Source organism: Heterocephalus glaber, unplaced genomic scaffold (assembly GCF_053883595.1).
Source record: "Heterocephalus glaber isolate CG9 unplaced genomic scaffold, H.glaber_assembly_v1.0 deba00001532, whole genome shotgun sequence".
Lineage (NCBI taxonomy): Eukaryota > Metazoa > Chordata > Mammalia > Rodentia > Bathyergidae > Heterocephalus > Heterocephalus glaber.
The window spans coordinates 28,406,632-28,421,536 of NW_028258330.1; the positions used below are offsets into that span (position 1 = coordinate 28,406,632).

General features: G+C 42.2%; 1 long non-coding RNA gene across 3 annotated transcripts; it reads right to left on the reverse strand.

Annotated features, from left to right (window-relative positions):
* Positions 1 to 2,126: 2,126 nt before the first annotated feature.
* LOC106007972 (uncharacterized) lies at positions 2,127 to 14,200 on the reverse strand. Of its 3 annotated transcripts, none has more exons than XR_002390274.2 (3): positions 13,354 to 14,200; positions 12,835 to 12,972; positions 2,127 to 2,411 (listed from the first exon to the last, which is right to left on the reverse strand). It is a non-coding gene; the product is annotated as an uncharacterized LOC106007972 (long non-coding RNA). The 3 variants fall into 3 exon arrangements; XR_015442026.1 differs by having other exon boundaries at positions 12,835 to 13,548; positions 14,072 to 14,192; XR_015442025.1 differs by having other exon boundaries at positions 12,835 to 14,200.
* Between the last annotated feature and the right edge of the window lie 705 nt (positions 14,201 to 14,905).

Sequence of the window (14,905 nt, forward strand, 5' to 3'; positions counted from 1 at the left end):
AAACATGATGTTTTACTAAATAGGGAAACAGAGCCAAACATTGTGGTACACTCCTATAATCTTGGCACTCTGGGAGGCTGAGGCAGAGGATCAGCAGCCTGAGGAACTTAGCAATTTAGTAATACCCTGTGTCAACAAAAAAGTTAAAAATAAAGGGCTGGGGCTGTAGCTCAGTGTGAAGGCCCTGGGTTCATTCCTCAGCACCAAAGCAAAAACAAAAACAAAGAAAAACCAAAAGACCAGAAAGCCCCAGCATGTACACAGGCCCCAGTGCAGATAACTGCAAAGCAAGCCTAGGAAGAAAGCTGTGAACAAGCTTTATCCCAGGGCAAACACAAGCCCAGCACATGCTGTAGAAATCACCAGTGCACAGCAGAAAGGACACAACCTACTTCCCTTACCACTGTGCTTGCCTGGCTTGGTACTGAGATGTGACTGGAGTGGCCCCTGTGACTGGAGTGGCCCCTGTGTCTGGGTTGGGCTATCTGTCAGTCTCATACTATGTGTTGGGTCCTGAGCCACACAGGAAACAATTTATAAGGGGCAACCTAGGTAGGACAGTCGTTTAATATTTTGCCCAAACTCAGACATTTTGGACAATGAAAAAGCACAATTAATATTTATAACAGAAAGGCATATGTAAACTTAGACCTAGGGTCCCCCCAAGCATGAGGTTGAGGGGGCTGGCTTAGTGCACTTGGGCACTGATTTGATGTCTTGGACCTCAGTTTCCCCATAGGGCGGGTGATAATGCCTACCTCTGGGAGTTGTGAAGATTAAAAGAGCCAGTGGGACAGCAGGTCCTGAGCACAGTGACCCTGAGTAGGCCAGCAGTAAACGTCAGAGATTACTATTAAACATGCAGTCGATGAATTTCCCAGTCTTTCTGTCTCCCCCTGTATCCATCTCCCTGTTTCTCAGATTTTTTTCCTTCCATTTCCCTGACACCTTTCAGGATCTAGGTCTAGTCTGATTTGCTGTGTGTCCTTGGACAAATCCCTCCCATTCTCTGGGCCTCTCTTCCCATCAGACCAGAATGCAGTGACAAGGCTGCTGGGACCCACCTCTCCTCCCTCGCCTGTTTGGTTGCCCTTCCTGGCCCTCCATCCATCCCTGGACTCATTTTACAGGTCAGTTCCCTTTAATTAGTGGAGCTCTGAGCCTTTTCCCTCGCAAAATGGAAACTGCAGGTTCATCAAAATCTCATTAACCTCCATTCTCCCCATGGCCCTGTAGGGGTCAGGCCTGTCTCAGCCTGGGGAGGCATCACATCCCAGCAGGCGAGGTCTGGGTCTGGCTGGGGCTGGGTGGGATGAGGGTCCTGGTTTGCTGGTTGCAGACACTATTCCAGCCACAGTGCCCAGCACTGCCTGTCCTGGCCACCTGGGGGTCAGAGGAGAGAAGAGCCCTTTAGCACTTTAATTTGAAAACTTGCTAGGGGACTGGGGGACGCTGGAGCAGAGGGAACTGCTGGCTTCAAATGAATTAATATTTCACTTGTAACTGGCAATTTTCTCTGCTTTCATGTCGCCTGGCTCTTTTTTCTTCTTCTTTCATTATTTTCTGACTTGGAGAAGCAACGTGATCTACTCCTGTCCTCTCTGTCACAGTCCTAATTTTTAGTCAGGGACTTGTCAGAGTCCACATGGGCAAGACAGTGCTGGGCCTGCTCAGGGGAGGCTCCGGGTCCCCGCATGCCATCCTCTAACTGCATGGTCTTGGGCAGGTTGCTAAGCTCTCTCATCCTCACTATCCTTATCTGTGCTGAGGACCAAGGAGATCCTGAGTGGCAGCCACTTTGAAAACCATAGTGGGAGTTTCTTAAGACATTCATGTGCTCATGTCAGAAATCCCATTGATCCCAGTACTAACTTATTGCTTAAGAGAAATGAAAACATATGCCCACCAGAGACCTGAATGCAAATATCATGACAGCTTGATTCATAATCACTCCAAATCAGAGACAATGCAAAGGTCCAATAACTAGTGAATGGACAAATTCCATTCTAGTAGCATTCCAGACATTGGAATACTACTTGGCAATGAAAAGAAACGAACAGCTGATATACACAAAAACACAAATTTCAAAAGCATTCTGCTAAATGAAAGAAGAAGACCCCAAAAGGTTCAGTATTGGGTGATTCTATTTAATGGCATCTGAAAAAGGCCAAACCACATCAGTGGATGCCAGGAGCTGGGATAGGAGATGGAATCCACCAAGGGGCACAAAGCAACTTTCTGTGGTGAATGGAAATGCACATCTTGATTGCAGAGGTGGAGATACTGCACACGTGTCTTTCACAACCCATCCAACTGCACGCTTTAAAAGAGTGAATGTGACCCAGGCATGGTGGCCCATAATTATAATCCCAGCACTCTGGGACGCTGAGGCAGAGTTGTAAGTTAAGATCCTGTCCAAAAAAAAAAGAAAAAGAAAAATTAAAAGGGCTGGAGATATAGCTCAGTGCAAAGGCCCTAGTTTGGAAAATAAGAGTTAGTGTGATTGTATGGAAATTAATCCTCAATAAAACTTCTTTTAAGAAATATTAGGGCTGGGGATTTAGCTCAGTCGTTCCTCTGCCTGCCTTGTAAGCACAAGGTCCCGAGTTCGATCCCCGGTACCAAATTTAAAAAAGAAATATTAGCCAAGGGCCGGGGATGTAGCTCAGTGGCACTGCACCTGCCTGGCAAGTGCAAGGTCCTGAGTTCTATCTCTGGTACCAGAAAAAAAAAGGAAAGATAAAGAAATATTAGCCAATGATTGCATTAGCTAATTTTTAATTTTATTTTGCTCTTTTAAAAACAAGGTTTAAATACAAATAGACCATCCTACCGAGTATCCTGATTGTACATGTATGCAATCTGGGTGACTTCTCAGTTTTGTGCATCCCATCCAGATGCAGTGGGGACACTCCCATCCCCTCTCTGAGACCGCCACCGTCCAAGCTCATCCCTGCACCTCTCACCACACCTTTGTGAGACTGGGAGCTCATGTATATAATCATCCAGAATATAATTCTTTGTGTTTGACTGTTAACTAGTGAAAAACACAACACAGATTGTGTTACTTCTGAATCTGAAGTTCTCCATGGTCTCCCCAGTAGGCTCCAAGTAGAACCCAGGCTCTGTCTGCCTTGCAGACTTTGGTGGCCTCTACCGCCAAGGTGCCCTTCTGGTTCTCTCTGCCACACCAGTCTTCTTCAGCCCTTTGAGAGCCCCAGCTGCTTCCACTTGTGTGGTTTTTGCCTTCATCTGCCCTATCCTAAGAGCCTGGCTTCTCCCTGGCTTTCAGGCCTCTGTTTCTAAATTGGCCCTTCCCCAAACCTCACCCTGATGGACTCCCCACTTTCACCACTTGGTCATTTATCATTGCAAGCTTGTGGACTCTTCTGCAGCCCTCACTGGGGTTTGCAGTTGCTTGACTGATGGGGGTCTTGTCTCTCCCTTCTTGGCCTGAGGCTCCTTCGAGGCAGGGGCTGGTTTAACCCATCCATGGATCCTGGGGGCCCAGGCCAGTGCTCAGGCACTCAGCAGGCTGACTGAGTCAATCCATGAACATCAGCTTGCAATCTGGATGTTAGCTTCTCACACACCTCATTGTTCCTCATACTAACTCTGACTCTGTGAGGGAGGCAGCCATCATCAGCCCTCCCCCGACAATAGTACTTAGAGAGTTGGTCTGGTGGCCCAGGTCACACAGCCATCCTGGCTGAGCTGGGACCTATCACCTCCTCCCTGCCTTCTTTACCACCTCCCGAGACCATCTTTCTGCTGTTGTCATTGCTAAATTAGAGTATAATATAACATTATAAGTGTACAGTTTGATGAATGTTCACTAGGGCCTAAACTCAGAGGATCCTTGACTAGATCAAGTGGGAGATCATTTCTATCGAAGCTGCTTTAATGGACCTTCCTAGTCAATATCATCCCCTTCCCAAGGATAATAATTACTTTCATTTCAAGCACCATAGTTGAAAATTGCCTGTTTTTGAATGTCGTATAAAGGGATTCATTCAGTATGACCTCTTGTGCCTGATTTCTCTCGCTCAACACAATATCTGGGAATCACCACGTTTCTGCAAGTAGCAGTAACTTGTTCCAATCTTTATTGCCACACAGTGTTCCATTGCACAGATATATTGCAATCTGTTTATATCCATTCTGTGGATGGGCATTTGAGTTGTTTTCGAGTTTCAGTGATTGTAAATACAGCTTCTGCAAACATCCTTTTGTTAGACACAGGCACATTATTTCTCCTGACTGGAGAGGTTGGGTCACTGAGCAGGTATGTGATTAGCATTCTTAGATATTGCCTGTTTTTCAAAAGGCTGGTACCTCATGTATTTTAGGGACCCAGCAGTTAGAAGGTCTAGCGTTAACTCCCCTGTGTCCCCCAGCTTTGCTAGATTGGGTAAGTCACTGTGGTCACTCCTCAGCCAGGCACTGGGAGCCTGAGCGTCTGGGCTCCATTAGCAGTCACAGCAGGAGAAGGGGTCGTGGCAGTGAGCTGCAGCATGGCCCTTTCATCTGGGAAGGTGGCTGGCTTGGTGAGCCCAGCAAAGGTTAGGCTGCCTTGCATTTTCCCCTCCAATGAGTTCAGCTCTTAGGGGCAATTAGCCATCAGCAGAGCAGGGAGCTCAGAATGCTAACCAGATCTAGCATATTCTGGGGAGCAGTTTTCGCCTCCACTTGGGCTGAGGAGCTGCCTTGTGAACTAGAGATCTAGAGGAGAGGAGCATCCTTTACTATTGCTTCTATGCACTTTGTTAGTGTCCCGGGTCACCAGATGCTCTCTAGTAGGGAAATGGAAGCAGCATCTGATGCTATTCTGCTGTTGCATGGCTCCAGGAGCAGGATACTCATCACCACTCCTGGCTGCTGCTTGCATCCCTGGGATGCCCTGCCCATCACACAATACAGCACTTCTTTGTTCATGGTCATGCTGTTTCTAACAGCCCAAAATTGAAAATGAACTGCAAGTCCATCAGAAGAGGGCTGATTATGTAAATTAGTTTGCATCTTATTAACTGTATAATAGATGCACTGTAGCCATCACACAGTGTAATAAAACATGTTAACATCATGTATCCCTGTTGTGACACCCTAACCTGGGCAAAATATCACTCTTGTGTTACTCATACCAAAAATGCATAACCTTAATCTAATGGCAAGAAAATACTAGACACAAACTGAAATTGACGAAAAGCCTACAAATTAAATGATCAGTACTTTTCTTTTTTGGTATCAGGGATCGAACTTGGGTCCTTGTGCTTGCGCAGCAGGCAGCAAAACCACGGAGCTAAATCCCCAGCCGATGATCAGTACTTTTCAAAAGTGTCAAGGCCATGAAAGGCAAGGAAATTCTACAGGATTATCACAGATTGGAAGAGACCAAGGACACATGACAATTAGATGCCATGTGGGATTCCAGATTGGCTCATGGAAAAGAAAATGTCATTAGTGGGAAAACATGTGAAATTTGAGATAGAACTGAGGATTTCTTACTAGTATTGTACCAACGTTAATTGCCTAGCTTTAGTAATTATCCTATGACTACGTAATATTAATATTACAGGAAGCTGGATGAAGAATACTTGGGAACTGTCTTATTTTTTGGCATAATTAATTTTGAAATAATTTTAAAATAAGTTAAAAAAATATGGTGGTAAAGAGCAGGGATTCTGTGTGCGTGTGTGTGTGTGTGTGTGTGTGTGTGTGTGACTGGGTATTGAACCTAGGCCTTAGGCACTGAGCTACAACCCCAGCCCATATTTTAAAATTTTTAAATTTTGACACAGGGTCTCACTAAGTTGCTAAATTGATCAGGCTCATCTTAAACTTGTAATCCTCTTGCTTCAGCCTCCCAGAGTACTGGGGTTACAGATGTGTGCTACCACACCTGGAATTCTTTATCATTGCTGGGCCATGAACCTTCTGGGTGAGACCCATGGACCCTTTCTTGGGGGGATGGTTTTAAACACATAAAATAGGATGTTTAAGATTTCCATGATGACTAATTATCTTAAGGTATAGTTATCAAAATATTCTAACGAATGGGGCTGTAGAGCCCAGTGTAGAGCATATGCTTAGCATACATGATGAGGCCCTGGGTCCTATCCCAAGTATATACAACAGATGCAATTTAAAAAATTTCAATTATAGTAATATATATGCTCCTTTATTAGCATACTCACTAACAAGATCTATGAGCAGGTATAAGAACTAGTGTAATTTCAAAACAGTGATGAGCATAAACAATATTTCAAGAAATCAGCAACTAGTAATTTGACATGAAAATATCTTGCCTCACTAAGATAGCAAAGTCACAAATACAACTAATGCTACTGTAGCTTGTTGTCTACATTCAAATCAAAGGAAATGAGAAATTTCAGTTAGAGGTTAGTGAAAATAAGAGTATAATTTTTTTCCTATTCGAGTTCACAGACCCCCTGAATTCTATTTGCAGTCTGGCAGTATCTATTACATCCCTGATGTAAATGTATATTTATTGAACTGGAAAGAAGCTTATAATATTACTAATGGGGGGGGGGAGCAGGTTATAAAGCAATATGTACAGTGGGATCTCATTTTTGTAAATTAAAAATGTCTATAGTGTGTGTGCATTATGTATTCATTCAACAAGTATTCCGTGATTGTCTACCTTGCCCCAGATTCTGGGAATGTAACAGTGAAAAAGACAGACACAGTTTTAACCCTCTCAGAGAAGGGCAGCTAGAAATATTGATGACATGCAATAAAATGTTGAGTGATTATTTGCTTTTTCTTCTTGCTTGCTTATCTATATTTCCTGGGTTGTCTAAGTACATATATATTTTGGCCAAAATAAAATATTTTGAAAACAAAGAAAGTTCATCTTCATGCTGAGCTGAATCTTGTCTTCAGGGAATACTCCCCGTTTCACTCCTATTTTTGCTTCCTGTGCCCCACAAAACACACTCCCACATCAGTGTTAACAGTCGTCAGGAACAGGCAGATGGTGATCTTTAGGCCTTCCTTTGTCCAGGCTGAACACTCCCAGGCTCCTTGATGGTTCTCCACCCAACTTCCTTTCAGATCTTTTCACCAGCCCTTTCTTGGGACCCACCCTGGTTTTTCCATATAACTCTTAAAGTGTGGCTTGAGAGCTGGGCTCCAGATAGCGATAGGTCTGCCTCACTTAGATCGTAAGGAAGCAATCACCTTCATCCTTATAGACATCACACTTCTGTTTATGCCGTCCAAGGCAACAATCATTTTTAAACAGCTTTGCTTACATGTAACTCACATACTATACCTATGAATTTTCTACTGCTGCTGTAACACATCATTGCAAATTTGGTGGCTTAAAATGACACAAATGTATTATAAATAAGTATGACACAGATCTTGCTGGTCTAAGATCAGTGTGCTGGCAGAGCTATGTTCCTTTCTGGAGGGAATTTGTTTCCTTACCTTTTCAACTCTGGAAACTTCCTTGTACTCTTTGGCTCAGGGCTGTCTTCCCCCATCTTAAAGCCAACATCAGGCTGAGTTTTTCCCATGATGCCATCTCTCTGGTCCTTTCCTCAGATTCTATCTTACTTTTAAGGTCCCTTGTAATTACATTGGATGCATCCAGCCAACCCAGGGAAACCTTCTTGGTTTAAAATCAGCTGATGAGCAATCTTAATTCCATCACAATCTTAATTCATCTTTGCCATGGAACCTAACATATTTTTGGATTCTGCAAATTAGGACATCAACAATTCATTCATTTAAAGTGTACAATTTCAGTAGCTTTAGTATATTCATAGGTTCTGGGCCAGTCATCACCACAATCAGCTTTAGGGCATTTTCATTACTCTAAAAAGAACCTTGTGCCCATTTGGAGTTGCTCCCATTTCCTCCCCACCACCCAACAAGTTCCCCCTATCTCCCTGCCCTAGGCAGCCACCAGTCTACTTCCTACCCCTATGGATTTATCTATGCTAAACATTTCATATGAATGGAATCTCACAATATGCAATTTTCTGTGACTGGCTTCTTTCATGACACTTAATGTAGCATGTATCAGTACTGTATTCTTTTCTATTGCCAAGCAATATTTTACTATATGCCTATACCATATTTTATTGATCCATTCATCAGTTCATAAACATATAGGTTATTACTTTGGATAATTATAAATAATACTCCTATAGACATTTGTGTACACATTTTTGTGTGAATGTGTTTTCATTTCTCATAGGTATATACCTAGGGTTGCAATTGCTGGGTCATAGGGAAACTCTGTTTAATGTTTGGTGGAACCAACACACCGTTTTCCAAAGTGCCTGCTCCATTTTACATTCTACCAGCAGCACATGAGGGTTCCAGTTTCTTCATATCCTTGTCAACATTTGTTATTATCTGCCTGTTATTATTATTATTTCACATCCTAGTGGATGTGAAATGGTGTGCTGTGGTTTTAATTTGCATTTCCCTGATGAGTAACTTTTCGTGTTCTTGTTAGCCAGTTGTATGTTTTCTTTAGAGAAATGCCTATTCAGATCTTTTGGCCACTTTGCAAATTGAGTTATTTATTTATTTATTTATTTATTTATTTATTTATTTATTTTTGGTACCAGGGATCGAACTCTGGTCATTGCGCTTGCGCAGCAGGCGGCGAAACCACTGAGCTAAATCCCTCGCCCCTGAGTTATTTATTTTATTTTTGAGTTGTAAGAATTTTTTATACATTTTGAGTGCATGTCCCTCATCAGATGTATGATTTACAAATATTTTTTTCCATCCAATGGGCTTTTCACTTTTTTCATAATGTCATTTGTAGCACAAATGTTTTTAGTTTTGATTAAGCTTATGAAATGTGAGTCAAAACATGGTGAATGTTTACATTTTTTAAAAGTGTATTAAAGTTTTAAAAAATTGCCATTTATCCCCCTCAAAATATTCGCCCTTGCTTCTAGCATACTTATCCATCATTCTTGCCACTTTTTTTGGAAACAGCTCTGGTTCATGTCTTTAGTTGGTTTGTTAAGATTGCCTCAATATCCTGAATCAACTCAAAATGCTTCTAGCAGTTTCTGTAAAATAAAAACATTTGAGGGCTGGGGATTTAACTCAGTGGTTTCCCCGCCTGCTGTGCAAGTGCAAGGACCTGAGTTCGATCCTCAGTACCTAAAAAAAAAATTTGAAGTCCTGGAAGGTCACTGTAGAATCACCGGCGCAAGTTGTTTTAGAAAGCTGAAGAGTGCACTGGAAGGCTGAAGAAACTGGAAATCAACATCCAAAGGCAAAAAAGGAGAAAACATTCCCTCTTCTTTTCCTTTTTATTCTGTTTAAGATATAAGCTAATTGGTTGGTGCCACCCACATTCAAGTTGAGTCTTCCCCATTCAGTTTGCCAATTTACATGTCAGTCATCCACAAACCCAGAATTTACTAATCTGCTAGGTGGTTCTTATTCAAGTCACATTGACATATCACACTTCATCACATTTAGGTTTTCTAAAATTTTCTTTCAATGATAATTTATAGTTTCCTGACTATAAGTTTTGCACTTCTTTTATTAAATTTATTCCTAAGGATTTTTTTCTTTTTGATGCTATTGTAAATGGAATTGGAATTATTTTCTTAAGTTTAATATTGTTGTGTTCATTATATTCCTCATTATTTGTATTGTTCACTTCTTTCTTTCTTTCGAGACAAAGTCTTGCTATATAATTCAGGCTGGCCTTGAACTCACTATGTAGCCCAGGCTGGCCTCAAACCTGCAGCAATCCTCCTGCCTCAGCCTCCCAAATGCTGGGATAATTGGTGTGTGCCACTATGCCTGGCTGTTCATTTCTTAAATTCAGTTTTGGTTTGTTCATTTTGTATTGTATTGTTCACAGATATACAATTGCATTTTATATACTGATCTTGCATCTTGCAACCTTGCTGAACTCATTTATTTTATTTTTTTCTGAATTCATTTATTAGTTCTAATTGTTTTTTAAAGATTTCTAAGGATTTTCTACATGCAAGTTTATATAATCTGCAAACAGAGATAGTTTTACTTCTTTTCCAATCCAGGTACCTTTTATTTATTTATTTTCTTGCCTAAGACTTTCTTGCTGTGACTAAGACATCCAACACAACTTTGAATAAAAGTGATGAGAGTGGACATCCTTGTATTATTCCTGATCTTGGAAGGAAAATGCATGTAAGCACATTAGTATATTGGGTGTATATTTTTGTAGATGGCCTCTGGCGAAGCCCAACCGACCTCCAATGCTGCTTGACAAAGTTCCAGCTGGGGGAAAGAAAGGGTGGAACACATCATACCCTCATGTTTTATTTTTTCTTGCCATAATGTTTATAATTGTTACTCTGATCACAGGAGTCATTGTGTTTATGACTAACAACAAACTCTCCAAGAGGCAAATTGGCAATGATGTATTGAAATCTGATCTGGCTCACAAGGCAAATTCCAGTTTCTCTTAGTTCTATTGCCACATCCACTCCTAAAGAAACCTCTCCTAAAACTCCCTCTGTTTTCCCACTACTATAACTCCCTCTCTTGTTGCTGACATTCTTTTTACTAAAGGGGTCTTATAAAGAGATTGGAAGGATAGACTTTAGATGGAAGAAATAGTGGGAAATGGGAAATAGAAAGAACGTTAAGACAGGTAAATACATTAAGGGGGCAAGTTACTCAGTATTTCTCAAAGTGCTGTAAATATCTCCTGCTCATGGACTATGAACCTAAATGACATTTAGTTAAGATGAATAGAGGTATAGAAAAATAGAGAGCTAATAGCAAACTATATTAACCATTGTGCAGTTTCTCAAGGGCCAGGTGGCGACCACAAGTTTGACATTTAATTAATTAAATCTTGCTTATACCCCCACTGATATAGAGATTTTGATTAAGTTACCTTCTGTTCTGCTTAGGTATGGGAAAATAAGGGGACAATTGTAATTTTTAAAAATGTATTCATGATGTTCAATGAAATGAATCAGCTTAGAAAAAATATACTCTGTTTAGCAAAAAATAGCCTTTACTTCAATAGATATTGCTAAGGCAACCTAAAATGTAAACATGTTCCGCCCAATGCCTCCTAGCTATTGCTTAAAGATATAAAAATAAATCAGACCCTGAGACTTCTGAGAGGGAGCCTGAACATTGCTTGTGAAGGTTCTTTTCTCATCGCTGGCCCAGGACATCTCCCCTTCTTACCCTACATCAACATTGACTGCAGCTCCTCTGCGGCAGGCCTCCATCAAATTGAGGAAGTTCCTTTCAGTTCCTATTTTTTTGTTTTTAACCATGAAAGAGTTTTGAATTTTGTCCAATGCTCTCCCTTCATCTGTTGAAATGATCATGTAGTTTTTGTTCTTTATTGCATTCATAGGGTGTATTACATTAGTTGATTTTCCTTATATTGAACCAACCTTGCATTCCTGTTATGAATCCCACTTGATCATATTTGTAATCCTGTTTATATGTTGCTAGATATGCTTTGCTAGGATTTTGTTGAGGATTTCTCATCTGTATTTATGAAAGAAAGTGGCCTGTAGTTTTCTTTCCTTGCAGCACCTTCAACCATCATTTTCCTTAAAGCCACACACATTATTGAAAGCAATTTGTCTATAATCCCTTCATATATTAGCCAAGATATTGGGCGACCTAGATTGAGTCAGAAGCAATGTTCATGCATCATATGCTACAACCATGAACTTGTATTCTCTGGACCTTGGTTTTCTTTTCTGTACTTATGTGATTGTAAACTCTTTAGAGACATAGAGTGTTATGGCTGGAATGATCCCAGGGCTCTTTCCCTAGGACCAAGTCTAAAAGGGTCTTTATTGTCCTGTTGATAAATAAGGTAGATTTGTACTTTAAAAAAATGTGTATATATGAACATGTATATAAATCACCAGGGAATCTTGTTAAAATTCAGGCTCTCATTTAGTAGGTCTAGGGAAGGTCCTAAGATTCTGCATTTCTCACAAGCTCTTGGGTATTGCTGATGCTGCTAACTGTTGGAGCCTTCTTTGAGTAACAAGGAATTCAAATATTGTTTCCTAAGATTTGGTCATAGAAGAGCCAGCTTCATATTTTTGCCATATTCTTCTTTCATCTATAAAATTAAATTTTTTTCTCTTAATAGACTAGCAATTAAATACCTGCTTTAGGTAAAATTTAGACTCATTCTCAGCAGTAATATCCATTAAATTAACAGTTTTATATGCTAGTTATAGTTTTCTAATACACATTAAAATATCTGTTCAAATTTTTAAAAGTTCATCTGTATGCCACCAAAAATGATCTCCTGTGCTACTGGTCCATGGTCCATGGATCCCCTGTGGTTTCACAGTACAACTTCCCAGGGGCTGAGAATGTAGTTCTTGCCCTTTAAGCATCATCACACTTTAATTGGACATTTTTGACTTGCGTCTCATGATTTTGCCCCATTTTTCTCTGCTGCAATTTGGCCAGCAATTCCTGTCTTTTCTTCTATTATCCACCCTGATTAACTCAGCTGCACCTGTCAGCCTTTATTCCTGGAGCGGGTAGAGTGGTGGAGCCATGCTGAAGAAGTTGTTTAAATGCATGAGTTTGATCATATTCACTCTTTCCTGCCCAGAGCATAGAGGCCAGCTAGATCCCTGGGCCCAATGGCTGGGCTAATTTGGGTGGGTGTGAGGTTCATGGCCTGGGCAAGGATGTCTATGGAAACCATGGGATCAACCTCCAGGACTCATCTAGGGGACACTGTCCAGAGCACAGTGTGACTGGGTCTCTGACAGCCTGTGTGGCTGGCACCCTTGTCTGCAGGATGCAGAGACCAGGCTGCTCAGTGGATCTTACCTGTGTTCTCCAGAGCAGGTGTTGATAGAGATGGAGTAAAGCTGATTCCCAGAACTTTGATGCTCCTGGTTTCTGCTTGGTTTTTACCCCCAGTACCTCAGGGCATATCACTATCTCCCTGCACCTCCTCATCTTCACCTGCAAAATGGGGACAATGTTTACTGTTGGTGGGAAGTGCAGTAGTTCAGAATTTAGGCTTTGATGTCCAACAGACTGGTTTTATCATTTATGACATACATGACCTGGAGCAAATTGTTCTACACAGTGAGCCCCAGTTCCCCCTCTGTGGCATGGAGATCACCATGCCTCCTTTATAGGAACAACACCAGCTGAAGTAGTGTTGAACCAGTGGCTGGCAGACTGGTCTCAATAAATGAGAGCAACTACTGCCATTGTCATTGTTATATAAAGGATTAGCAAATTTGGAATATTTTGGTACTTAACATTTGTTTCCTCCTCCTCCCTCCTTTCTTCCTTCTTTCTTATCTTCCCATCTTCTTTTATTCTCCTTCTTCTCACCTTCATACCTTCTTAGATGCACCTGATTGCAGCTGCAAAGAGCAGTGGGCACTTGGACTGGAAAAATGGGTTGTGGTAATATCCTGGAGGGACCAGAATGTCACAGGGAGGAATCTGAGCTTCAGTCCAAGGGTGATAGTGAGTCACTGAAGGTTGTGAGCAGAAACAAGGGCTGGTGAAAGTGAGCAAATGAACCTGGTACCAGAGATTGGGAAGGAGAGGTAAGAGAAGAAGCTGTAGCAAGAGAGGTGATACTGGGGGGTCCTGGAGGTCAAGAGAATAGGCTGGGAAGCTGAGGCTTCATCCCTGGCAAAGCTTGTCTGGGAGAAGTAGCACTATTCCCAACTTTCCCTTTGTTCTCAAAACCCAGCGGGAGCGCCCCTTCTCACTGTGTGACCTCAGACCAGAGCCTGACCTCTCAGAGCCAGCAATAAGGCCACCCTGGGCCTCTGTGGTACCTCCTGGTTTCCCAGCAAAGACGCTGCTGGATCCTTAAGGCTTCCATCATCTTCCAGGCTGCTCCCGCTCCGAGATTAATTTGTTTACTCCCTTGCCTGGAGATGAACTGAGAGAACTAATCGTCCATCAGCCGCAGCTCCCCCCAACCTCGCGCCACCCCGCCCTGAATGTCCATTTTCTGGCAAAATATGTCCTTGCTGCCGCCAAGGCTGCTTGGAAAATGCTAATTTTATCCTCAAATTAAAATTTGTTCTCTTACCCTCATTTTAATAAAAGTGAAGCTTCCGGAAACATTGCCATGGCACGGAAGAGAAAGATCTGACATAATTTTTAAAATGCCTCCAATCATACTGCTTTCTGAACGGCCTGTCCTCTCGCCCTTAGCCCCTCCTCATCTCCCCACCCCCTGAGGCAGCATTTACATTTCTTGATAGCCCCTCATTAATATTCATGAGAAGGGGTGGGTAATAATGGCTGAGCACACTGCACTAATTCAATTTCCACCCGCCTCGGCGTGTTTACTTAATCACCAAGGGACCCGGGTTACTCAGTACAATTATTTATTCGGAATTAGATCTAGAGGCATCTGGACTGGAAACAGGGAACTAAGAGTGAAATGGAAATTGAATTCTCTTTGTCCCATGTTTGTGGTCGCCTCCTCCTGACTGTCTGCCAAGGCTCCCAGCGGCCAGCAGGCTGGAGGACATGCTCAGTGCCAAGCAGCAGTTCAGGAAAAGGCAAGCCTCTGCTGGGGTGAGTGTGTCCCAGGTGCTTTGGCCCGGTACAGGTCTGTCATCAAGGTGGTCTAGGAGGGACCAGTGGGCCCAGTGCTGGGCCAGGTGCACAAGCCTGGCCAAGAGTACAGCCGTGGGAGTGCTGGGGGATTGGCCCATCCTGGCCATGCATTGTGGCCAGAGACTTGATCCCAGGTCCTGTAGAGTTGACAGTTTGTAACACAGCATCTAAATAATGCCTGCTCACAATTGACCCTGAGTTTAATGGTCACCTCCTCCAGGAAGCTGTTCCTGGTTCCTGAGATTAGGTCAGGTTTTCCTATTAAATACCTCCCATTACATCCAGGATGGGCTTGGTC